Source organism: Lineus longissimus, chromosome 9, assembly GCF_910592395.1.
Source record: "Lineus longissimus chromosome 9, tnLinLong1.2, whole genome shotgun sequence".
NCBI lineage: Eukaryota > Metazoa > Nemertea > Pilidiophora > Heteronemertea > Lineidae > Lineus > Lineus longissimus.
The window spans coordinates 1,042,942-1,070,174 of record NC_088316.1 but is presented as its reverse complement, the minus strand read 5'-3'; the positions used below and the strand labels follow the sequence as shown (position 1 = coordinate 1,070,174).

The window sequence follows — 27,233 nt, the reverse complement described above, 5'->3', positions numbered from 1 at the left end:
TCTAGACCACTAAATATTATCCATCACCTTACTGTCCATGTTATCAGAAGTCAAACATGATTTGCCCAAACCCATCTGCATGTTAGATGAGACATTGATCTCCTTCTGTTATGGAACTTTCATGGTCAAAGGCCAAATGGTCACCCTAAGCCCAGTCTAGTATGTGGGCGACGAAGGCCACTGTGGACTAGGAGTCTAGACCATCTCATGTCATCCATCTTCTTTACTGTTCATATCATCAGTCGCCAAACATAATTCACACAAACACCTCTCTAGGTTGGTTAGGGAAATTGACCTTCCTCTTATGCGGCCACTTTACTTGTCATTCACAGGCCAACGGTCACAACAAATGGAGGAGGACACTATGGCCACTGTAGACTCTGCTGGCCGATGAAGATATGGTGCAAGAGTCAAGACCACCTATGTTATCTGTGTCCCTGACCGACCATGTTATCAAAAGCCAAATACAATTTGCACCAACCCACCTGATGTAAGATAGAGATGGTTTGGTCTTCTTCTGCTGCACAACCCTTTGCTGGTTAAGGCCGACCTGTCACCCTCAACTGACTCAAATGTGTGTAAGGCAGACTATGGGTTAGGTGGCAGACCATGGGTTAGGTGGCAGACTATGGGTTAGGTGGCAGACTATGGGTTAGGTGGCAGACTATTAGGGGTTAGGTGGCAGACTATTAGGGGTTAGGTGGCAGACTATTAGGGGTTAGGTGGCAGACTATGGGTAAGTTGGCAGACTATGGGTAAGTTGGCAGACTATTGGAGTAAAACTGCAAACAGATCTCACAATATGATCATCGAAAAAAGCATTTCAATTTGCAGAATTTGATATTAGCCAGACCCGAAAAGGACCTTTTTGCAAAGATTTAGGGCTGCAAAAATGAAGTGATTTACAGTGTATTCGCAACAACAATTGCTGGCAGCATCAAATCCAGCATCCTGTTATGCGGTCGGTTTTTTAAATCCCGAATGGCTAGTGTTGAGATATGACCAGTGTAGGGACGACAGCTACAATGCCAGCAGCGTTTATGTCCGATTGCATTGATATAAAAAATCATGAACAACAAATGATAGCGATGTTGTACATGATTGCAATGGTTGACCGCAGCTATTGTATGGCTGCACTAGCATCAGTTACCGGGCTTCAAATATCGCCTTATATACTGTAGGTTTTCCCTCTCTTGCTCTAATAAGCTGGACAGCACGATCTTTAGCTTATTTATTGAATCTGTGAATGGTCCCCAAAATGCAGTTGCCAATGCAAATCCTGTACCCCCTCTATTCAGGAGATTGAAACTCGGTCGAGATCTCAAAATATTTGTTTAGGATCACTAGGACTCAACACATCATCAGCCAGGATGTCATTACTGTTTGCCATAAGATGAACCAATTGCCAGGAAAAAGTTGGTAGAAAGGTTCAGAACTCCCCAGGGAATGCTGTCAATTCCCACGTCAATCTGCAATCAATCCCTGAACAGGGGGATGCAGGATTCACATTGCCAGCTGCATAACCCATCTTTGTATGGCTTCAGCATGTCCAACTTTGGCATTTCCCTGCTCAATGCAAAAATAGGTTTATTGACCGTCATTCAAGGAAATTTTTTTTCAAAGTGAGATCATGGTATTCTGATTAGAAGGTGCTTTGGCCTTTATAAATAACTGGCTTTAATTGATATGGATTGATATGGATTGCAAAGAACTGAGCAGTCAATTTGCAGCCATGTTGGTATTTTTTGGCTTGAATACTCAGTAATTGAAACAACACTTGGTTGGTGTTGTGTAGAGGCAGACCCAGGTGTATGGGAGGATAGGTCAACCTTGAGAAAGTTGGTGGGGAACCTGGTGTTTTTTGGTCCAATTTACCACAATTCGTGGCCATTTGAGCAATATTTAAACGACAGGGGGGTTACTCTTCACCTTCCTTTGGATCTGCCACTGTAGTTGTCCACATGTGCTTCAGGTGGTGTATTGAGATAAAGTTGGAGCATAGAATCGTGAATCGCAATGATAAAGAGGTGACTGCAATGATATTGCAGCTTAAAGTAATCAGAATTGCTCTAATAATCCTAAACATATTCCTCTGCCAAGCTAAGATACCCAAAGACAACAACACAAATGGAGAAATTTCATATTTTTAACTTCTGAATCAGGAATGCTCGCGTGAAATACAAACAAGTCAAATAAAGAAAAATCCTCTCTATTCAATCGACTTTATTTACTTCTTATCTAGCAACAGCAGAATTCTTCTTTTCGTGATTTTCCAATTCTGCACGGTGCAGATTGATAAAAAGACACAATGGGCTATTTTTCTTCATTCATTTGCAGTTCTGTACATTTATTATGAGATTCATTTTAAGATTGGTTCATTTGATGTTCATTTTATATGCGCTCATCTGTAAAAACAGAACTGGTAACCGAGCAACGCTAAAATTCTAATCAAACTTTTTAAACACCAATTAATTCATTTCTTATTTCTTATGCCGTTGGGACATTGCTTAGAATTTAGTAACTCTTTCACGATGTTTGGTAGCCGTATGAGAGAGAACAAAATTGACTTGACAAAATATCAGAGTGGCAAGTATAGGGGTGTCATATATATATAGATATATGTATGTGGATTTTTATTAATAACTACCAATGCATACAATTACATGAATAGAAACTCAGGGCTATTGCTTGCTAGCATTTGCAGCTCGAGACAAAAGTAAAATTACAAAAATTGTATTGGCTTTAAGAGAAGCATTAGCAGGAATAAATGCAGTGGAGGTCTGAGTGAGATCGATGACAAGTTGCAGGAAAACAGAAGGGGCCAGTCAACATAAAAAGGACACTCATTTACATCAACAGCAGCACAAATATTGTGGATAAACCTGCTGACCCTAATGGGCCCTCACGACGATAAAGAAAAATCTGCTGGCGACTTCGACAGGCAGGATGGAGAACCGCAACAGGAGGTCTGGGGTCATCCACGTTAGATCTCGTATACCTTTGGTGAAGAACAGATTTTCTCACTGGTCGCTTCACTCAACTTGGATCAACATTCCTACGCATCTGTAAACATGAATCTACAGAACTTTCGTGTCATCTTGGGTTGAGGCCGTTTCCTTGCTTATTTTGCTGGTCAGTCTTGGGGGAAATTGAAACATAATGAAAGTTGTGACAGGAATAAAGCCGGCTCATTTTCATCCCAAGTGTCAGGTCATCGTTTCACGTGGATGATTCAGTACATGGAAGGTTGCGACCTGTGGGGGTGTTCGTGGATGTGGAATTGGTCAAGTGGCGATGGAAATATAGCCAATCGAATGTCAGCAATATTCGAGGTTGTCGCAAAGCCACCCTACCAATGAGCAATTCTAATCATTACGACCTGCAATTTAAAATGCATACGACACTGCATTTGATCTACAACTACACTGGCAACATTTTTCATCCATGAATCTATTATGGCCCATGGACGTGCCGTCCATGTATTCATCAAGTGTCCCGTGGGAGAACTTAACCGTGGATTAATACCGCATGAATCTTATCTTAAAGAGATGCTATTACCATAGTCATTTGCTCGTCTCGGATAGCAGATGGGGAGCTGTCGTTAACGATGTTCAGTGCTCATGTCTCAAGGCCTTTTTTCTCACAAACTGTGGCCCACTTGTTGCCCACTTGTTGCCGTTGTCGAATCTCTGTCAATCTTTCAGATCCTACTGGGTTTTAGTTTATTGAGACCTTTGTTTTCATTTTCAAGATCGATAAGCATTTCCTTATTACTGCGCAGTTGTGGCTTTTTATCGAGCCCACGTAATAATCGACTACTATCAAGAAGAAATCACTGCTTTTGATACTAGACACTTTACAACGCAATACTGATGATATAACGACCAAACGCATGCCTCAAATATGACACAGTAGAACCTTTCTGAACAGACACCTCTATGAGCGGGACATCCTCTGTTTTGGATACTAATTTTGGCACCAAATTTGTCATTTCCATTCAATTTGACCTCTGTAATCAGGACAACCCTGGTTTTGAGGATGACAGTGTCCTTCATGGAGAGGTTCTACGCTGTACTTCTAAATTATACTCATTGGTGACAAGAATATAGGTATTATGCCAAAGACATCTTGACGTTAAGGAAACCCTGGTTTGTAATTTGTAATCCTTGGTTAAGACATCATCAATATGGAAGACGTTAACATTGCTAAGGTGGGATATTGGTGTCACAACAACACAACACAAATACATACCTAAAATAACTCTTATTCCTCGTTTATTCAAATTAAACAAGTTATCCGCAAAAATATCGGCCAAAGACGTTGTACTTAGGGAAATCCAGTACAATTTACACAGTGTGTACACGGAATTGAGAAATGACGGTACACCAGTCTCGATGTCTCTGTCGAGAGCGTGGATGATTTTCACGTTGAAATGGTCGCACGCATGCCGTACAAATCATTTTATAGAGGACTGGATCTGCACAGTTGTCTTTGATGGTGCTCGTGCTATATTAAGATGTGCCTTTTTGCAGTGAGGGTGGCCTTATTGCAGTGGACTAAACGTTTGCGGATTAGGGCTGGAAGTCGAATGTTCAGTGACGGTTAAGGTTGTATTTAGTGTAAGTTGGTTTTGAGGTGCAGGGCTGGATAAAGTGTATCTTTACAGAAGATTACCTCCTGATATATGAAGCCGCTGTATTGTAGTGGCTGGGACTCTCGACTAGCGGTCAAGAGATCCCAGGTTCCATCTCCACTGTTAGCGTCAGACGAAGTCGGGTGTCTTTGTCTTTCGTGCCTTTCTCCAGCCAGGTGTAATTTGGTACCGGTCAGAAATACTCAGACTGTAGCGCTGGTTAAGCAGCTCATCTGAGTTCTACTGAAACGTTTCAGGACAGACCCGGTTTAAAGAGTAAAGGCGTTGTATAAATTTCATTCAAATTTTTTGCTCTGTTTCTGAAACGATGTTTTGAGTTTGTATCAATCCTACTTGTACATCGGCAAAACTCAATTATTATAATAGCCTAGAAGCTATCTGATAAATCCAGGGAATTAATCCAGAATTTAATCAAATTAGAACCTTGTCTTTTTGAAAACTATGCCTCAAGTCTATTAGAACACGCTTAACATAATGAAGAACATACTAGAAACTGCCAGTTTTAAAAATATTCAAAACACTTCAATATTTGATGCAAAATATGTAAAAATCAATTGGAAGTTTAAACAGCATTATATTATTAACTGATAAACTCAAAAGAGCAACTCAGAATTCCAATAGAAAAACACTGATCGATGATGGTATGTTTGCCCAGGAAATTATCCATATGAAGTTGTATCATCTCCAGAGATAGCATATGAAATATTTAATGTACTGTGTGTCAAATAAAAGAAGCATGACATATTCTGATATACTGTGTGGGCCCTATTGCGTGGTAGCCAGCAGTGTTAACCACTAGGTTCCATGAAATATGTAAATGAACAAATATAATGGCATTTTCATGAGCACCCTCCACGGCAACGATTCTGAATCAAGCTTCCAATCAAACTAACAACAGGAGAATCTAAACATCATTACACATGTATACTCAATTAAAATCTCCTGTTACAAAAGGCCATCAAAAAATCATACTTCATCATGCATATACCCTCAGGGTGCAATAATAGAATTCCAATAGTAAGGCAACTCCTTGTGTGTTTTTTCCAACAACATTACTACGCCCATGGGAAATTTCAATAAAATTTCATCTCAAATCAAATCAAATGCGCTTTGTATCTTTTAAAGGCCTTCACTGTTCTTATTATGTGTTGCTCTGGTAAATGAAATTAGTCTCTACCTTAGTGCAATTATCATGCATACAAATTCGCTGAAACCTTGCATTTATAGTATTCTTATATCAGTCTTTACAGTGGCATTGTCGAAAAGTATATTTGTTATTTACCAAATTGGACAATTCCAATTTCTAAACGAAGATATTAGACCTTTAAGACCTGATTGTCAGTAGTGTATAGTTAGTTCATTGATCCCAAGAGCTTTATGTAGTTTACTCAACACACAGTGATTCGATTACCAATCGTTGCCAGCCAATCCTGCTCCCTTATTGCTCTATTATCTGCGCCAAATCAATAGTAAGCTAATTAGGATAGTATAGCTGTTGTTTTTTTTATCCTTTGCGTAATTTTTGTATTCTGAATACTATAAACCCGTTAATTTTGCCCACACATATATTTGCGAAAACGTCACTTTCAGATTTTGCGTCTATTTATTTCAGTGTATAGGTACATTTCTAATGATAAAACAACAAAGTCAAATGTTTTCACATCGTCTGCAATTGTACCCCCTTTTGTGAAGTTATTAAGCTAAAATAATTAAGGGATTTACAGGAGTAACCTGTCATATTCTCAAGAGACCCCAAGGCTTAATGTCGGGCCAGGAACTGTCCAGATATCCTGACCAACCCTATCCCTTACTCTTGCCATGTTAGCATGTTTAGTAGTGACGGTAACCTGTCATATTCTCAAGAGACCCCAAGGCTTAATGTCAGGCCAGGAACCATCCAGATATCCTGACCAACCCCATCCCTTACTCTTGCCATGTTAGCATGTTTAGTAGTGACGGTAACCTGTCATATTCTCAAGAGACCCCAAGGCTTAATGTCAGGCCAGGAACCGTCCAGATATCCTGACCAACCCTATCCCTTGCTCCTGCCATGTTGGCATGTTTAGTAGTGACGGTAACCTGTCATATTCTCAAGAGACCCCAAGGCTTAATGTCAGGCCAGGAACCGTCCAGATGTCCTGACCAACCCTATCCCTTACTCTTGCCATGTTAGCATGTTTAGTAGTGACGGTAACCCGTCATATTCTCAAGAGACCCCAAGGCTTAATGTCAGGCCAGGAATCCTGTAAACAAGCCAAACATGACTGATGTTCACATCTCCAATTATCGCTTATCGATTCACCCACTCAATCCGTCTGTTGTTGATTAATTTTCGGCAGACAAAGAGTTAATCCCATCAGGTGATGCTGTGTGTCACCTGCCGTCAAGGAGGATCTGTGGAATGTGGAAACGATTGCTTTGATGATTTGTAGAGGTATAGGTGAGGGGTGAAATGGGGGTAGCTGACCTCCTTTCATGCCATAGTCTCTGATATGCTATTGCAGCTCTTCCCATTGCAGCCAACTGTTGATCACAAATCTTGAGCACACATATATGTATACCACGGTTCCAGACTTGGGCAGTCCCATCTTGATACTGCTGAGGCTAGTTGAAAGTATCAAGGACTGGCCAAGTCTGGAACCTACAACCTTCTGATCACAAGTCAAGTGGGATGCCCTTTCAATGTGCCACCACCCTCTCTGCTTTACTTGCCAAGAGTTTATAAACATGATGAATGATATTCCCCAGAAGTTTGTCAATACCCATTAATGCTTAGCCCATGGCTATGTGCTTTCCCTGATTACAATCTCGTCCACCCTGAGGTGATGTGTAATCACAGCACCCCTGCTCAAATATGACCAGGCACAGCCTTATAGAGTGTTTTCACAGCCAGCCGTGTTGAAGAGCAAAACACTGATTTGTTGTGCTTGACTACTAAAAAATCTAATTCTGTCTTGGTCATTTGGACTTAGTTTCTGTTGTCTGTCCCTCCAGCATGGCAGGTGGTGACGTCACGTGATACTTCTCTATAGTTCATTTCACCAGCAGTTGGTAATGCACAGAGCAGGAATGAGACCTTTCCGGCATTTGGTGGATTTGATTTTTTTTCCCTCTACAAGGGTTAATTTGACAGCAGAAATGGAATGGTCTATGGCATACCCCTTAAACATCAAGCATGGTGAGAAAATCCATCTTGAGCCTCCCAGTCCTGGCTGGTTGTCGACTCGCTTGTAAGTTCTGGTCAGACCTGTTCTCAGGGTCTATTTCATTATACATGACAGCAGGGTCCTGAGGGGGTACTAATGGCCCTGCCCATGAATGATGTATTCGTAGGTTTTGACTGGTTCCTCGAGGCACAGCAAGTGATTAGGACAGGACATGGTATGAGCAGCTGGCTTGGGAAGCAAGGCTGGTGACTGCCAAGAAATAATCACGGCCGACTTACATTAAGATTTAATGAATACTGACAAAAATGGTTTTATCAGAAGGGGTTCATTGAGACCTTTTAAACGAATGGTCACATCAGTAGGTTTTTGGCAAGTTTTTTCATCATGGTGGGGTGGTGTTGGGGTGTTGGAGGCTTATGTCTTCACCCTCATGATTTTGAAGACGATGGTTCCTTGAGGCCAAGGAGAGATGTGCTGAGCAAGGAACTGTGGAAGCTGGGTTAGTGACTACTAAGTTCGATTGCAACCGTTTGATATGGAAGTATCAATTCTTGACGGAAATGGTACCATTGGAAAGTGCTCATCAAGAGCTTTCCATTGAATGGTCATGATAGAGGTTTACTAGTAGAACATTTAGAAAGAGCACACCAAGAGCTCTCCACCGACTGGTCATGTCATAGATTTCAAACTTGCTAACCTTTTTGGCTGGCAGCTGTTTACTGTATATCGAACATCCAGACAGTATCATGTTTGCTTTAGTCCTCAATGTACCAGGTTCCGACATTAGACTTTCTAATTCCGAAATGTCAATACCCTACCCTGATTCAATTACTCATAGGAGAATGTGATACTATATCTATTTTCAGGCTGGTGAGCAGATGAATTCATTTTGTAACAGAACCTTTCTAAAGCAGATACCATAGACCTTTTGGCAAAGAAAGATCCCTCCGAAATCCTAAACTTTGAGACCCGATACTGTGAAATGGGTGCGGCCTGTCTGTAATTTTCCCAATGTTTGATGACGTTTTGAAGGATGTGCTTCAATTGATGGGTTCGAAACTTTTAATAGGAACTTTGATATGATAATAGGTTTGAATGATGTTGTGGGTATGGTTGACTGAAGCTTGGAGGTCGATATGAGGCCAGTTTTTGAAAAGATACTGCATATTCGATCAGAATTTGATACTGAGACTGACAATCGTAATCTGAACCTGTTTCAGTTAAGGATATGGATTAATGCTATTTGCAGAATATTGGAGGTCATATTAATCTTGTTAATCTGATCTTACTCACTCTTGTTACGAGGCTTGATGCGCAAAAGATGTGACGCAGTATTATCAAGGGTCAATTGCATGCTCCTCCCCTTGAGTACGTTTCTGACCCAGTTCAAAAGTTCAGTTTTTTTTAGCTCACCATACATTTGCTACAATCTGTAAGTTAAAGCCCTTGGCTGAAGCCTTGCCAGGACTTGCCAGCTTTGGCCAGCTAAACCAAGGCTGCCTCCCGGTTGAAATCACGGGATTCCACTGCAGACCAAGATCCACTGATAGTCAGACATCAAAGAAGTGCCTGTGATCTTCTCAAGTTCCGGTTATCTGTTGCCCCCAGCGCTTGATGGATAATTTCCTGGACGGACATCCGTGTGAAGTGGCAGTCATGTTACGATGTTATCATTATGGCTAAGAACAGTCATGTGTATTCTGATTCTGACTGAAATGTTATGGCTGGATTGACTGGGAAACCACAATATGTAGTGTGTTTGTAAGGTAAGGTGATACAATTATAGCCTGAGTACTATTAAAGCCTTTGTGTGCATCAATGTGTAGTGCCAGTGAACTGTGTTTCACACTGTGGCAGCTATAATTGTACCTGTGATATAATTATACCCCTTTATCTTACCATATCTTTGTAAACTTGTCACAACATTTGATAACATCTTATCCAGCCTAGTCTCCGGTCTCCCATTTCTCCAAATTTTATCTTCTGTGAACTTCTCTTCGATCTGTCAGTATTGTCTGACACATTCATATCATATTTTTCAATGGCTTTCAATGCCAGCCATCTAAGTAATGAAATAGCTGTGCAAATGTTCCACTTTCAAAAGTCCCAATATATATTAGAGTGATATTTATACTGCCTGACCCAAGCTTGGTTCGAGTTTCAGATAATTTCCCTCCTTTTGTAATTCCTGGATCTGCCCTCATGCTGACCATAACATTTTCATTGCGATGATCGGTATCGCTGGGTCTTGCTTCCAGACATCTTGGCAAGTAATTAATCGGCAGTACACGTCCTGTGGCATGAATCCCATTGCCAATCTCGCTGTAATTGAAACCAAATATGTGCAACAATGCGACCTATCAACCGTGATGCAGCCGCGTTGATCACGTCTGCCCTACAGCAAATCATTCAAGTAATTGCGTTCGCTATCTTTCAGGCTTTACGAAAAAGTAACTTATATATCGATGGCATCAAGACGACTGTAATCAACCCCAGTGTCGTATGCTAAAATATTTTTCATAAAAATTGAAGAAACTATGTTCATTAGCTTATATGATCAACTTTTCTTCAAATATTTTCTCATTCATTTCTCACTTCTTGAGAAAATGTGGGAACATGATGTCATCTGCTCGGCATGAAAAATATCAAGAAACATTGTTCAGAGAGCTAATTTGATCAACTTTTCTTCAAATATTTTCTCATCCATGACCTCTTAGTTTTTGAGAAAACATGTGAAATGTTGTAATCTGAGTCTGACGTTTTAAAAGCCACTGCGTGTTCGCCATGTTGATCCTGTTAGAAGAACCATGACAACATGCAATTTTAATGAAAATAACAAAGGATTTTAGTTATGCTGTCAGATTGAGTTATTTTGAAACTTGCACAAAGTTCTTCTTCATGTTCTTCAGCGTTCGCTCTGTAAGTGATTTTCTCCAGGGTGTATTCCTCCTCCAAGGTGGGATGAGTGCTTTGCGTGCTGGTACAGTTAAGCACCAATTGGGCTTATTAGCCCAGTGACTTCAGCTTCGGCCAGAGGTAGAGTCCACGCAAGCTACTCATGTTTCTCACTTGGTGGGGTCTTTAACCTGCCCTGGCATAGACACAAGAAACCTCTGTTTGAAATCTCATTCAAAGGACTCCCTTCACTAACAGGACACCCCAGTAACGTAACCATTCAACCTCGGTCCCATGAGTAGTCGTGTTACTGGGTTCCACTGTATTTCACTTTGCATTAGAAGGCTACCTGGATGAGTCATCACATAGTAGGGTCTACCCTGTGCCAAGACAGGTAACATCCATTTCCAGGGAACAGGTGAATGGGTACTGCCCAATAGGGGGTCACCTGTATCCGCAATGCTCATGCAATGCACTACAAGTACTACTAGGACTCCCCTGTCTGGCAAGTGGTTTGCCCATCTCGTGTTACCCTTTAAGAAGCCGGGGGGGGGGGGGCTGCCATTACCAAATCAGCTCCCAATTGGCTCAAGCTTGGTCCAGTGTTTGGCATCTCATCCAATTCCATCAAATTGAATAACACATGCTCTGATTATCTCAAAGCAGTTTCTGTTAGTCGGATGAAATCAGTGGGATAAAATTAGGAAGTGATTGCTTAAGATTAGGGCAAACCAACGATGGTAGCTGCAGCGACCTTCGACCTTTGCTTGAAGAATCTGATCCCCTAACCACTAAATGAGCATCTATATTTCATCAAACATTCCTGCGTGTTGCAGCATCTGATCCAATCCCATCAAATTCAATTACACCGTTCTGTTTCGTCTCAAGGCTGATGTTTTGGAATGAAATCAAACTTTTTTGTCCTTCAGTGGTGTAAGCGCAGTTACATTGACTCATTTAGTTCATGATTACAGAGTTAAATAGCTGACCTCACCATAATAATTGAGTGCTCTAACCACAACATCAGCATCTATATTTCATCAAACATTCCCCACGTGTTGCAGCATCTGATCCAATCCCATCAAATTGGATTACATGGTTCTATTTTCGATCATCTCAAGGCTGTCAGAGTAGAACGAAATCAGAGCTTTTTTATCCATCGATGGTTTTCTTGAAGTCTGTTCCATTAACACTTTAACACCAGTCCTGGTTTTGCTGTGACGGGTCACATTTGTTACTGAGATGGTCTTGCCGATGGGAAATCCACGTGTTTTGCTGCTGACGCCCGAGGACTGTGTTTAGCACTTCTGAGATGACCATAATTCTGGGATTCACGGTCGGTCGGCAAATCAAATGTTATGCGGTCTGAAGGCAGCATCGATCATGGTGTCTAGCACGTAATAACAGCGCTCCGACCATCGGGAATGTCAATTTCAATTTTCATTGGATTTTATTGATTCTCAATAAATTCTCCTGGCAGACTCTCCGTCTGCTGATAAATTCTTTGAATTTCATCGCACCATTGGAACAGGATAGCTTTACGCAGCTTATGGTGTAAATTATCCAGGATCATGAATTTCAAAGGTCAAGGGTATCACTTATCGAGCAACGATATATGTTGAGAGAATTCTCAATCTCACTGCATTAGCTGCTCAGATGATTTGAACCAAGGGTTTTACAAGATGGTTGATGTTAGGCAGCTTTCGTTGAATGGTTTCACCGATGAAGCCTACTGAGGCGGACATCTTCAGACAAGTTTCAAACTAGACGGCTACTGTTGTTGCCATCTTGATTTGCCTTCCTATTGAAATGGCTATTATAGCGGCCATCTCGTCTGGGTGTTTTATGAGATGGTTGATGTGAGGCATGTAGCCTTTGTTGAAGGGCCTACTGAGGCGGACATCTTCAGACAAGTTTCAAACTTGACGGCTACTGTAGTTGCCATCTTGATGGAGTTGTCCGGAAATGACACACAATGATAAAATGCCTGCTGCACTCTGATTAAGATTTAGCCTCTGCATTCCTGAACTAACATCACAACCTCCTGAATTCATTTCTATCTCAGATTTATAGAAATCATTCATCATCTGCTGGTGATGAGACTTTTCCTTTTGCATCACCTGCCAGTTGGCCGTCTGCCTTCTCCTCGTCAATCATTATAATCCTCTGGTGACATTTTGCTGATTTAATTTTCATAGTCTGGTTCTCAGCGCAGCGTTTCTACAGCATTGGATCAAGAAAGGTGGCTTCTACGTCCGCTCAAAAATTTGAAAATTAAAACCTGAATTGAAAATTTTCAAATGTGTAAAAATGTATGGAACATGAATCCCAACAATGCAGTTTTGTAGACTGATATACAAATTCTCTAAATGCCAAGTTTCAGCAAGTTTGTATTGATGATAACAGCACTACGGCAGTGTAAATTGATCTTTACCTGAACCACAAGTAAATACAGTGACCATGAGTGGAGTAGGCCTTTAAGAAAGTAATGCAGTAAAAAACACTGGTGCTGACACTGCACCTGCCAGGAGTTTTTCTTGACTCAGCTCGTAAATCATTGTAATCCAGCGAGGACAAGTGCACTATTTGCGGATTCAATTGTCTTGGTGGGAGTTTTAGCTCTACAAGTATCTATAGCATTGTGCTGGTGATGGATTTGACAGTGCAGAAAACCTTTGAATCAAATAGAGGCCACGTGTTGACATCATTCCGACATCCATTTTTTGCACCAATTCTTGTCCTTGACCCTGCTAACGTCACCAATGCTCTTAGAAATAAATGTATTTGAGCTTTTGAAAAAGCTTTTAGCGTTGTTGATATGAAATATTGTTACCAGTGGTTATGGTGGAAGCACCGCTGCACTTCTCCGACAAGCGTAAGATTCCGCTGATCGCATCAACCTGTCAGCAGCCAGCCAACGCATCATCAGCCACAAATGGGTTAAAATAATTTGTGATACGTTCCGGGTAATCGTAATGGATTACCTGTCCAGTTGGATATAAAAGATGGATTGGGAATAATTCGGGCGGCAAGCAGGCGCTCGCCCAAAGCGTCAGTAATCACGGTCTCCTGGCAGAGATATTTCTCATATGCCCGGAAGGGAAAACCAATCCCGCGTCATGATATCTCGGTCCCCGGCATTGAAATGCACATTGCCGGGGGCGACCCAATATGCGTGATATTTGGTAAATCCGATCCCGTCAATATAATACTGACAAAATTGATGGGCTCTTGATAAGCCCCGGGTTGTCACGGCTGCCAAATAATGGCAACCAAAGATTGAAATTCGTGAGGCAGACGTTGATAATGTTGATGTCAATCATGTCAGTCATCAAAAATGTCCATAAGTTGTCAACACCAATGCATAGAAAGGATTGCTTACCAGTTGAACCGTTTCAGAAATACTGATATCAGCAATAAGAGGATGTAACAGGACATGTATTACTTATACATGTAGGGCATGTACACTTTGTTAAATTATAAAAAACTGGTGTTGCTTGAATGGTTGATACCAGAATATAGAAGCCACAAAGCACATTTTCAACCCATTAACTTTTTCGATTATACCGGAATCGTGTTTGTTGTTTGATCTGGTTGCGAGTATTTGTAATCTCTCAATGAAGAGATCCGATAAAGTGGGTTGAGGCTACCGGTTTGCTTTAATCAGAGTCCAAAAGCTTCCGGCAACTTTAATGTGCTTGTTGGCGTATTTGCCTGTAATAAGATTACATGTAACATCCAATTTAGCAAGAAGGAGTGCAGGTTTTACTGGGTAAAGCAAAATCTTTATTTTAAACCAGAGGACGATTTCTTTACTCCTTTTTAGGGTAAACACTGACTGGTAAAGGATGGAGTTTTATATTGAGCATTCGTAAACAGTTTAAGAACGCTTAAAAAAGACAAGTATTCGTTCATCCTTCTTGCTTAGGTAGTTTTGACATATTGAAGGCAATTTTCTACAGCTTAATACGAAACTGATTTGTGTTCAATGGACCAAATGATTGGAAACGGGGTGATTATTGAACCAAATTTTACAACATCTTCAGAATCAGATGATTTGAGATCCCATTAGCGCGACCAGTCGATACTTTTTACGGCACTATGACTTTAAATTGCCCATTTTTACGGCAGCCAATGAGGTGCGTGATCTGTATCCCTGAGAGATAGTTTAGTGTATGCATGGTCAAGCATTGCAGGAAGGGGACTATTAAGTAATCGTCTTCAGCGACACGAGAAAAAGTCAAAGCCTGAAGTTATTGGCAGAATCGGTATCGATCACTGTCGATTCTGTTTGGAATTTAAAACTACAGTGGAACCTCCCTTAGCAGATACCTCTGGAAGCAGAAACCCCATTACTGGGGACAGTGATTTCGGTCCCATATGTGACCCATCACAGCAAAACCAGGCGCGTGTCACTCTGAGCTTGGCAGGTTGAGACGGACAGCTTGTTCATTTCACTGTTGCCCGCCTGTTGTGAAATCTGAGTGCCTCGATACCTGAAACCGGCAATGATGATATATTTGCCGAAAAAACTGAGCCTGGTGGTAGTTCTATCATAACCAATGTTGACCTAATGAGGTCCCAAAACACCTGCTTGTGGACGTAATTGCCTTGTCAATGGGTCAGTGTCAGCAAAAAACATATTCGATCAGGAATCATAAGAACTGCTGGACCAACGTGTGATGAAGAAGAAGAGGAGGAAGAGGAAGAGTGCCGAGTTTATGACTTGGCTTTCTCATGGTGTCTCATTGTGGAGATATGTTCATGGATTCAGCACAGAAATTAAGACTGTGACGCAATTAAGTACAGGAAACCTGGTCAACTGTATGCAACACAGCAGTTACTGATTGAGTTTTCGGTATCCAACAATCATTAAAACTGCTGGACCAAGATGTGATATGTGGCCTACTTGAAGCATGGCTGATCATGTGTGCTGAATTGATCACTTTGCTTTCGCGTGGCGTCTCATTCCAGAGATGTTTTGATGCATTTCAGCAATATTTTTTACTGCTCCAGGAATTGATTGCCTCTGCACAAACTATTGGAAGGGAGATGTCAGATTGTGTTGTGCTTGACCACGCAAACATGTAATGATAGTTGTTTGGGAACAAGTCCAGTGTGTCAGGTGGAAAATACAGAAAATAATGTTTCCATTACTATGGAACACACGGCAGAGAGAAAAAAGTGGTACTAGCTAAAACCGGGTGCGGGATCGATTATGATGACACATGTACAGGATGCTTGACCTTCTTTATTCAGTACCGGACCAAATTCTTTGTAAAATTGACCAAGGATTTGGGGAAATTGACTGAAAAACGAAGAATATGCCGGTTTCAAGGGTAGGAGTCAGTTCGTTTTGTTTTCCATAAACATCCTCCCAGGTTTCTAGCCAAAATGGTGGTGTCTATGGACAACCCTTAAAACTGAGGAAATCTTGTATAACTCTACATTTTTGACTCATGCCATCACATGCTATTAGAAGTTTGCTTCAAAGGATAGAAATCAGTATTCCTTCTTCAATTAGACCAACTTTCTGTGAAAATTCTTCAGCTCGATCTAGCCCTCGATCATGTGACCCATGTGAGTCAGCTGGCCCCTTGTAATCAGGTTAGCAACCTCGCGAGTGAGGGGGCTAATAGCGCATACTGAAATGAGTCAACTACAGAATCTGAAAGTTAATGGGATTAACTCCAAGGTGCAATTAACAAAGGTGGCAGAATTGATCTCGATACTTACAATACGCAATTTCCTAAGATCTTAGGCCAGAAGGTTGACCCTGGTTTCTTTTATTAGCATTCATCATGTTAGCTTATAGCCACTGATGACATGAGTCAACATCACCCCACCCATTTTTAAAATTCCGGAAATGAACCTGAGATGTATCAAGGTGGTAGCCTACATTGCCACGAGAAGCCATTCTTGTCCCACCTCTTGTGCTCTTCCCTTTATTGATTTAGGCCAAGCTTGTAAGAGTAAACCAGATCCCTCTGGCAAAGTGGATCACTGTTAATAACGTTAGGACGCACGGCCAAACTTGAGCAAATCTCATTTCCAATCAGCGGACTGGAGCAACACTTAAATGCAGCGCAGCTTCATTATTTGATGCTGCCAAGAGTTATTTAACTGATTTTTATGGGTGTGGGGTTCTAAACTCGATATTGCCACAAATGTAATATTGGTAAAAGAATTTGTGGCTGGAAACATTTCAATTGTTTTTGTAGATATGTTTGTCTGGTTGTCTTGTTGGTGATTTCTAGCATTGTTAATAAAGTAGTACAGAAATCTATTTGGCTGTCCTAATGCTGAGAAGCCTCACAAACTTGAGCAAAAGCTATAGAAGTGAAACTGTTTGTGTTTCAGAGTGATAACAGGGAAAAAATCTTCCTGGTCTTTACCGCATTACGTGTCCTTCCCACTGCTCATTGCATTCTTGTTCTCAGAATGTCCTAATGCTACACTAACCTCTGGATAGGCTAGTCTGAACTCCTTTTTTCCATAGTAAATGAAGAAGCATGTTTGGGTGAATTTCATCCCCATAGGTTTGGCGGATGATGGTAACTTGTGCTAATGCTCTACATAGTTCACCCTTCCTCTTTGATGTTATCCTAATAACAAATATGAGCTATGTTTGGAATTACAAGATATTATCTGATTTTTTGGTGCGTGTCAGGTTTTGGGCTTTGCTGTCTATGGCCTGGAGCAAAAGAACATTCAAAACATTGACCAGCAGCCTTTGTCATGAAACCCCTTGAATCTAACAAGTAATTGGTCGACTGAAAACAGATATTCCTGGCCTCTCCTCTCACGACTGAAATATCACAAAGTTGATCAGGTCAGAGAAAGCTGGAGGTTTGGAAAACCAGATACATCAAGAGCCATTAGCCGTACATTGATTTGTCAATAACTTGCTTAGGAGATGCCTACAGTTACTCAATTGTAAAAGGGTATTTGGCTCCTGGTAGTTATTGTTTTTTTGGCGGGAGGGGGGAGATTCTCACTATTCAAAATTTCAGCTTTTCAGAGGGCTTATCAAAAAATTGTTAAATTCCTTCAGATTTTTAAGACATTTGCTATGTTAGAAACATATCTCTATTCTAAGCATTCCTTAGCATTCCAAGTTTATCAACTCAACAACTTTCTGAAATATTTTGAAATTCTTATGATGAAATAACTGACTTATGCAGAGATATGTTTGAAGAAAATCTTTTGAAATGTACACATTCTAAAGGTGTTTTCAGTCTATGTTTGAAGCACAATTCCTCTGCACACACTACGGAATACCAGCTACAGCAAGTCTCAAAATGTTTTAAAAGAATATCGAAAAAATGAATTTCTGTATGTGTAAACATGATAAAGGCTTGTTTGAAGAGAAAATATTTTAAAAGTGTACGTCTTTTTAGTGTGTTGTCAGTATTAAATCATTTAAAAAACATGGAACTTTTTAAAATTTGCTATGCGTAGATACCCGATCTGTGTTTATAATCATAAATGCCTGAATCAAGGATGCCTATCTAAGGACATAACAAACAGAGAGCTAACAATAAACATAGCTCAAGTTACGTTGCACCTGAAGGCTTGTTACAAGGCCTTGGTTTGGCAGGACATGTTCTAGTACGCCTCTTCACTTGTAAGTCAAAGTTACAAGGCCTCGGTTTGGCAGGATATGTTCTAGTACGCCTCTTCACTTGTAAGTCAAAGTTACAGGGCCTTGGTTTGGCAGGATATGTTCTAGTGCGCCTCTTCACTTGTAAGTCTAAGTTACAGGGCCTTGGTTTGGCAGGATATGTTCTAGTGCGCCTCTTCACTTGTAAGTCAAAGTTACAGGGCCTTGGTTTGGCAGAATATGTTCTAGTACGCCTCTTCACTTGTAAGTCAAAGTTACAGGGCCTTGGTTTGGCAGGATATGTTCTAGTACGCCTCTTCACTTGTAAGTCAAAGTTACAGGGCCTTGGTTTGGCAGGATATGTTCTAGTACGCCTCTTCACTTGTAAGTCAAAGTTACAGGGCCTTGGTTTGGCAGGATATGTTCTAGTACGCCTCTTCACTTGTAAGTCAAAGTTACAGGGCCTTGGTTTGGCAGGATATGTTCTAGTACGCCTCTTTACTTGTAAGTCAAAGTTACAGGGCCTTGGTTTGGCAGAATATGTTCTAGTACGCTTCTTCACTTGTAAGTCAAAGTTGCAAGTTCATTGCAAAAGGTTGAAAGAAGAAGAAGAATGAAAAACCACAAGATTGTAGTAGCTCATATTTGGAGAAGTAATAATCCATACAAGTTGAGAAGAAGAGTGAATGAATGAATGACCTGAATTGAATTGAATCGAATGCCTTTCCCAGGCTTGCCCAGGGATTATATACCCATCGGAATGCCTTGGTTACCCAATAAGATTTCCTTCATGATCTCCAGCTCACGGGTGGTTTGAAGGTGCTCCAGAGCTGTGTTTCAACCAAATAAGGTACACTTAGCAGCCTATGCACTGATTGAGGAGAACCTAAAAATATGCTCTCTCAAAAATTCCATACCTTATGAGGAAGCCTTCTGAGGTGCTGATGCGTTCACAAGAACCTTGAGATGAAATGACAGATAAATTACAAAAAGATAGCTTTGAGTATATAATTAGGCTTCTATGATAGCCAGGATGACACATAAAATAACTCTTGTCTGTACTCAACTGTAACACCTTGTACATCAAAAGATGATGTACTCAGTGTCCTATAGATGAATCAGGTTGCCGTGTTCATATCTGATGTTTCACTCAAGTTGTTGGGTATGAGAGGTGACAAAGCTGATATGAAATGGAATCATGAATAAAATCATGTTGTCTTCAGAAATCATTTTTACTGCCCTGAGTCACTTAAACCATCATATAGATTTCCCAGACTCAAAAAACAAGTCCATAAAAGAAGTTTGGGTGACGAAGGTGGTGATAAAAGTCAGATAAGTAAATCTCGTCTGAGTGCAAGAATATTTTTTGATTGGAAAAAATGGAAGAAATTTTGTAACCAGCCAAGATAAAATTTCTGAAAGTTTCACTTCTCGTACAAACTCAAAAATATAGAGGTGTCAAAATGTGCAGGTTTACATTAGGAGAATATTGCCATCAACCTTGATGGTAAAAGGTGGTGATAAAAAAGCAGATTAGCAGATCCTAATGCATGAAGAAAGGAGACATTTGGGATATATATATGGAGATAAAATCTGCTGTGGTTTATTATTTAGAGATGATAGATCTTGCCCGTGACCCCTGCATTAGATTAATGAGCAATACATCCATTTGGCATTATGGACAATGTTGATGACAAAGGAGGAATTATTTGTAGGTATTGACATAAAAGAATTCATATGACCTTTACCTCCCGAGATAAAAAGGAGGCTGAGAGGCATTGTCCCTCTGTATGGTTTATTTCATCGATACCTAGTGTCTCATATCTAATGTGCTGATGCGCAGACTGGTATAAGCTTTCATGCCTTTGGTTCTAACCATGGACCTGCATAGACTAATCGGCTTATAAATCCATTTGTTGGTTATATTCATGACAAAAGAGGGATTGGTCCGAATAATTCCTCGATAAAGATAAAAAGGGCTTCTTGGACTCATCCTCTGCGGCAATGCAGTAACTTTTTGGGTTTTCATTGGGTTGGCTAGCAACCCATCTGCCACCCTGTTGAGAATTTAAAAAAGCTTTGATTCAATTGGCGATGCTGCGACAAAGTTAATCAATTCGTGTTTTGCATCATTGTCACTAAACATCAACGGAGCGACCATCTCACTCTCCAACTACATCGAGCAACGTCAGACCCCTGTGATGGAGATTGTCTCTGATCTTGCCTATCTGTTTGAAGAAGTAAACAGAGAGAAAATAAAGAATTTTTCTATCAGTCTGAAAATCGCTCACACGCTTTTGATTCGTCTCCATGTTTCAGAGATAGAGATATAAAAAGGCTTCATTTGACTTTGTCCATTGGTGGCGAAAAGGGAACAAAAGAGACATGACAAAGATAGAATTTCTCCCGATAATTCTGAGATTCTGGAACCATACTGTACTGAAAACTGCCTAAGTTTCACTGGCTTATTATTTTTGTGAAATGAAGTGGTGGCAAAATATGAAATGAAAGAATTTTGGCGCCGGCCAAAGTTATGGCAGCGTTGACAAGAAACAAGTGATTATTTTTACCTGACCTAAGCAAAAAACAAAGACGTTTGTCGTTACTTGTCAATATCATATGTCACTCTAACGTGGGCAAAAGGGTTTTCTAAAGGAATCAATATATTATCCAATCCATTATTATGTGCTTCTTTCATATATTTTTCAAGAACTGCGGCTATTGCATCAGTTGTTGCTAACCAAATACTTTCTATTGATGTTCTGGCTTTACTTGACTGCAGCGGTAATCCCCAAAGCTATTTTTATGTCAGTTTTAGTGGAAATTTCAGACTATCGGACTATTGGACTTTCAAGCATTTTCCTTACAGCTCAACCACATCAAACAGATTCTTTCATAGTTTTCTTACAAAATGCATGTCGTTGTGGAGCCTGTCTTTAGTTAAGATGTGCCCCAGGCATCACATTTTCATCGTGCAATAGTGAGGATAAAATCCCCTGATCCTGACATCGTGACAAGGACATGCAAAGGTATTTAGCTTGTCATGACTGATGATTTGAAGAATGTGGGAGGGGGGATGGCGACTTATGTTCAAAGAATTCAGATCTACTCCCCATGAAGAATAAAGTACTGAAAGCTCTTGGGCTCTGACTCTCTTCCGTGTATCTCAAAAACTCCAAACGCAAGAGAAGAAGGACAGGTGGGCCCAAAAAAATAAAGCTGTCCTTTGGTCAGCGCTAGTTGCACTCATTACCATGTTGACCCACGAGGCTTACAGCCGAGGAATCAACAAAGAAACAAAAGAACAAACAAACATCCAACACTGGCATAAAACAAATAAGAATTGTTTGAGTTGGCATCGCTGATCCAAAATAATGGATGTGCAATCTTGTCATAGCGGAAAGGTTAATATACCATAAAAATATCCGGCCAACTATCTGACACAGCAGAAAATAACCTTTGCGTGGATATTTCTTGCTGCATCATAACAGAACAGAAGGCAGTGGAACCTCCATTCACAGACACCTCTCTATTAAGGACAACCTCTTTATTAAGGACACCTGTTTTGGACCCTAATTGGTTGTTTCATTTGAATTTGACCTCTCTTATCAGGACACCTCTCTATAATTAAGGACATGTCCATGACATGACTATTCGTCGGAAAGCTCTCAGTGAGCACATTCTGATGGTACTAAAACTAAACCATTGACATCGCCATTGTTTGGAAAGCTCTCAGTGAGCAAATTTTGATGGTACCATAGCTAAACCCATCAAAATGGCCATTCATTGGAAAGCTCTTTATGAGCACTTTCTGATGGTACCATATTAAACCTATTCATTTGATCATTCGTCGGAGAGCTCTCAATTAATGCGTTCTGATGGAATCATTTGTTAACCTATTGACTTAACCATTCATTGGAAAGCTCCCAATGAGGAAACCTATTGGTATGACCATCTGATGTCTGACCGACGCAATCAGATATAGCCTTTGGCTTGGAAAGTATAGTACAGAAGAAAATGTTTTCCCTCTCCCTTCATTTGTTTCTAATGTCGAAGTTGCTACTGTTTGTACTTTTGCTATTGGAATGTCTGCAGTTTTCTGACCGACGCCATGAGATATAGCCTATTGCCTGGAAAGTATAGTACGGATGAAAAATGTTTCCCTCTCCCTTCATTTGGTTCTAATGTCGAAGTCGTCACTGTTTGTACTTTTACTGATAAGATCCCTCAGCATGTCCGCAGTCTTCTGTTATGTTGTGTAATACTTCCCGCTGGTGGTACATTTAACTTCCCGTTCATTAATTTTTAAAGATGTCACTTTTCTCATATCGCGAATTGGTCTCGATGCCTTTGTGTCAACCAGGCATAGCCTTAGCCCAAAAGAAGCAAGCCAAACAGTTTTTTTCTTTCTGTAGCTTCCTTAGGGGCCTGGGTCAGATTGTTTTCTTGCCAACAAAACTAGTTGAGTGACTGGGGAAGGGATGAAAATTGCATAATATATGATAGTGTTGACTGGGTTTTATAAGTTCTGGTATATACTCTAGTTTCACCGGTCTAAGATCATTTCTGATCTATTTTCAGGAGATATCATGCACACTATTATTCAATGCCATTGGCAATGTTCAGTTAAGATAAACAATGGGTTGGCCCCACCAAGTTTCCAGTGGTCATAACGTCATTTTCCAGCTCTGCCTTTGTATCATCTTTGTAGTATACTAGTGGTCTTACATCAGTGAAAGTAGAGTATTTGTTGATCTTTGCTCTTGGGTACATAACTCTATGAGTTATAAATTACAAAGTTTTCCGACATAGCACTTTTCGTGGATCTCCCTCAAGGGTTAGAAGCTATGTTACATGAAAAAGAAACTGATTTCCACGGAAAGGTCCTGTCTGCCCATTTGGTGAAAAACAGAGGTAAAAAGGTTCCATAAGGCAGGGAAAATTTGTCCACCTTCCAAAAATGTATCCGGGAGATTGAGGTCAGTGACTTATCACAGATCCTTATACGGATTGGATGGTACACAAAATCCGCCCTCTTTCTACTGAGTTTTATCCATATACGTATAAGGATCTGTGATAAGTCACTGTTCTCTACCTCCCTAATTAGCCCAAATGTATGACACTTTTATCCAACTGAATTATCGTTTAACTATCTTTTTGTACAGTGATTCAGTTGAAATAAAAGGTTTATACAAATATCCTAAATTTCAAGTTTCAGCAAATTTGCATGACTGTACTATAGCAGTGTTCAATGAAAGAATACAAAGAAGGCAAATGCCAAAGAACCGCATTCTTAAAACATGATGCTGTGTAGACGCCCTGGGCAACTGATCAAAAGAAGGATGTATTCAGACTCAGATCGTAGCAAGCAACAAGAATACAATACAAGATAATGAGCCAACAAGACATGACAGACAACATGCAGCTCATCAGAATAGATAACCAAATCAAAGGAGATTTTCTCCAATGAAATGAAATTTGCCAATAATAGGTTGTCTATTTCCTCATATCCTTTCATGCTTGCTTCGTTAATGCTCTCTTAATTACTTTTGTTAATTAGATTTTTCTTCTTGTGCATTACATGTAGGTGATAGACTTGGTTGTGCAATTCCAACATAGGTCATGGAAATGGCTTTGTGAATTAGCTGAAATAGTTCCATTCAAAAGAATTGTAAAAGTTGATATTTTATCAAATTTTCCTGCATGGAAATTGTTGTGGTTTACAGCAGTTATCTTCAGGCAATGTTTGTAAATGCGAAACTGAAATAGAAAAAGACCACAGATGCTTTCTTTATACTAGTTTAATAGAAAACTATAATCTTATATTCCCTTTGGCCATAACACCGCCTTAATCCAAATCTCCTTGGTTACCATCAAAACATACAATGATAAATTTTGATTGCGTTGCACTTTGTGCAAACCATACCAAAATCCAAGGAAGAATTGGAGCGATTAACATCTTTTTGTCATTTGTGAAGGAAGCCTTCGGATAAATCAACATCCGCTGGATTTATCCCCAGGAAATGTATGCCCAAGCGATAATTGGAAAATATAAGGAGGCGTTGTGATATATTCTCTTGTTGATTTAAGCGATAGGTACTGTAAGGGATTTGGGATTTGCACTGTTCAATGTCGAATGTGAACTTTTCAAAATTCAAAAGGTTTACTGCCAAAATTTAATTGATAATTCATATCCTGGCAAAGAAAGTACTGGACGGACGGACGACGGACAAGATGTGATGGCATACCTCAGCTATATGAGTTTAAAAAACATGCGTACCGGGCTATACACTCAACAATTCTTCCTTATGCAGGTATAACCACTCAAGCACGTTTTCATATTGGCTATACCCCTGCAACATTAAATTGGGCTCTTGTTGACCCTATGTAGAAAAGGGTACACCCATTGGGCTGGTCTTCCTCTCTGTATAACAGGGTATGCTTGTGAGGCGCTTGTCCACAGTGATTACTTGTTAAGCCAAGCAGTTTGGTGTTTTTGCATGACACCTAAATCTTCTAGTTAACAATAGGACATGACTAATTCTCCAGGGGACAAACTTTACCACCACACTGGTATTAACAGACAAAGCTTGGTCTGTCTGAAAGGTGTTAAACAAATTATGAGATGACTGCATCAAGTGAACATGGTTGCCACTTATCGTCATGGGAACCGAACAGAAAACATTCCTCAACAAACCTGACAATACTGGCCGGAAGATATGTTTTTAGACGGTGCATTAGCCTGGCGGCATTGAGTCACCGTGCTAAAGAACAGACCGTGTAATTGCATCTTGGGAGAAAAACACCGTTAAATCATTGTTTGCAAACAACAGAGTCGATTTTGCGATGGGGCAGTGTTGGACCTAGGGGACACTGGGGATGGTGTGAGTTTTGACTGGGGCAGTGTTGGACCTAGGGGACACTGGGGATGGTGTGAGTTTTGACTGGGGCAGTGTTGGACCTAGGGGACACTGGGGATGGTGTGAGTTTTGACTGGGGCAGTGTTGGACCAAGGGGACACTAGGGATGGTGCGAGCTTAAGGTTGACGCACAGGTGCAACTTAATTGAGGGCACATGGGGATTGATAGGGTGATTTTGTACAGCGATATCGTTAATAGTCAAATGTTTGCAGGTGTTTTATTTTTGAGTGTTCAGTAAATAACAGACATTAGTGAAGAAGAAAAAAATCCCGAAATAAAACATTTGGGTTGGAAAATTGAAAATAGTGATTTTTAAGGTATTTTTCAATCATTTTTACCATTTTAAAACTCTGTATCACGGTTAGACAAATGCTATCAAATCTCATCAAAATGTTGCATTCAAAGCACAAACTCAATATATCCTCCTCTTCAGAAACATAAAAATTTCATCAAAGCTTACAACTAATCTATGAATAAAGTGATTCTAAGGGGCTGAAATCTTTGTCGGCGAATTCTAAAGTGGTATTAAATAAATCAAGAGTGTGTTTCGCTGATAAGTTTGTTGGAGTCCCAGATGGATGAGAGAAAATAGCTCAACCTTAAATTGGTATTTGAGTGGTGTGTGCAATTTGCAATTTTTGTTGAGATCAGTGGACGATTGAAATTTCTTATTTTGTATTTTATGGCCCAGGATATTTGTCTCCTGGGATGGCTGATCCATCAGTTTTAATGTGTGGTTTGACTAACGATGTGGTGAGGGTTGCTGCCATGATAGGGTAGTCACTTGAATAGTCGCATTAGTGGAGTTGAAAATCCAGGGACAAAATTCTGAAAAATTTTCAAAGCCAAAAATTTGTTGGGGCTGATGATGTTTCTTCTATTTTGAGCAGAAAAAAAAGTGAAAAAAATATTTCGACTTAGAAATCTTTTCAACCTTCAGAGTTGAATTTTTTCATCAGATCAAAATTCTGAAAAATTTTCAAAGCCAAAAAAGTTTTTGGACTGATGATGTTTCTTCAATTTAAGCAGAAAAAAACAAGTGAAAAAAAAAAATTTGGACCAGTCAACATTGCTCATCACAACCTGAATACCGACAAGTTTGGCCAATCAATTCATTGTATGAAGGGACCTTGGCCTGTTTAATGCATATTCTATAGGGGTGGTCATGCCTTAAATTCATGAACCAGTTTTATATCGGTGTGTCTAGAGTGATTTATCTCCTGTATCACCAAAGACAAGCACATGTGTGATTGCTTAATAAAACAAAACAGATACCTGTTTTATTACGATACTCTTCCTGGAAACATGATTGTTGTATTGTTTGAAGGCATTTTGTGGTTTGCAATATATTTTTTTTGCCCCAGGCATTTTGTGCATTTCATTCTTTCGGAAAAATATAGATCATAAATAACAAATGCTATTGTGTAGCGTGCTAGTCGTTTAGCAGCTATTAGCTGAAAAAAATATTAACCTGTAAATGTGGACTGTATAAACTACCTGCTATGAGCTGTTTCTATTATCATCCTGCCAATATTACGGTTCAGCCCTTTCTTTTAGCGAGCCTGATATTTTTGCAAAAAGGGGTACAATCGCAAACACTACAGCAAACATATAGTTATTGGTACGAAAAAACAGTCCAGGGTCATTGATGTTGAATCTGGATCCAGCCTGAAACCTGCCTCGGCAATGTCCTTGCACATTTCTTTCAGTTGCAGAAACCTTAACAAACGATAGAACTTTCTTCATCGTAAATTTCTACACTGCCCTGTTGCTGTCGCCAGTCGTGTCCAATATCAGGTCTAGGTCGCCATCTTTGTTTATTTTATTATCATGGTGACTTTTTTAGAACGGCACTATTGTGTTTGGGAATTTCTCTATTGATCATGGTCGCCAAATCACATCATGGGATCGGGGAGATTTTTTTCAATCGTCAGTCTCTGTACTGCTTTTTAGCTCGTGCCAAACTGGATGACCATTTCATCGTCTGGTCAGC

General features: G+C 40.2%; 2 protein-coding genes across 2 annotated transcripts in view; one reads left to right on the top strand and one right to left on the bottom strand.

The window, feature by feature from the left end:
- The window catches only part of LOC135493912 (leucine-rich repeat-containing protein 24-like), an 89,692-nt gene extending 85,309 nt beyond the window's left edge, over positions 1 to 4,383 (bottom strand). Inside the window, exon 1 of the mRNA XM_064781563.1 lies at positions 4,252 to 4,383. The gene's annotated coding sequence lies outside the window, so the exon portion shown is untranslated. The remainder of the gene's footprint in view (positions 1 to 4,251) is intronic.
- Positions 1 to 27,233, top strand: part of LOC135493918 (protein YIPF5-like) — a 145,184-nt gene that overhangs the window by 104,250 nt on the left and 13,701 nt on the right. The window lies entirely within an intron of this gene.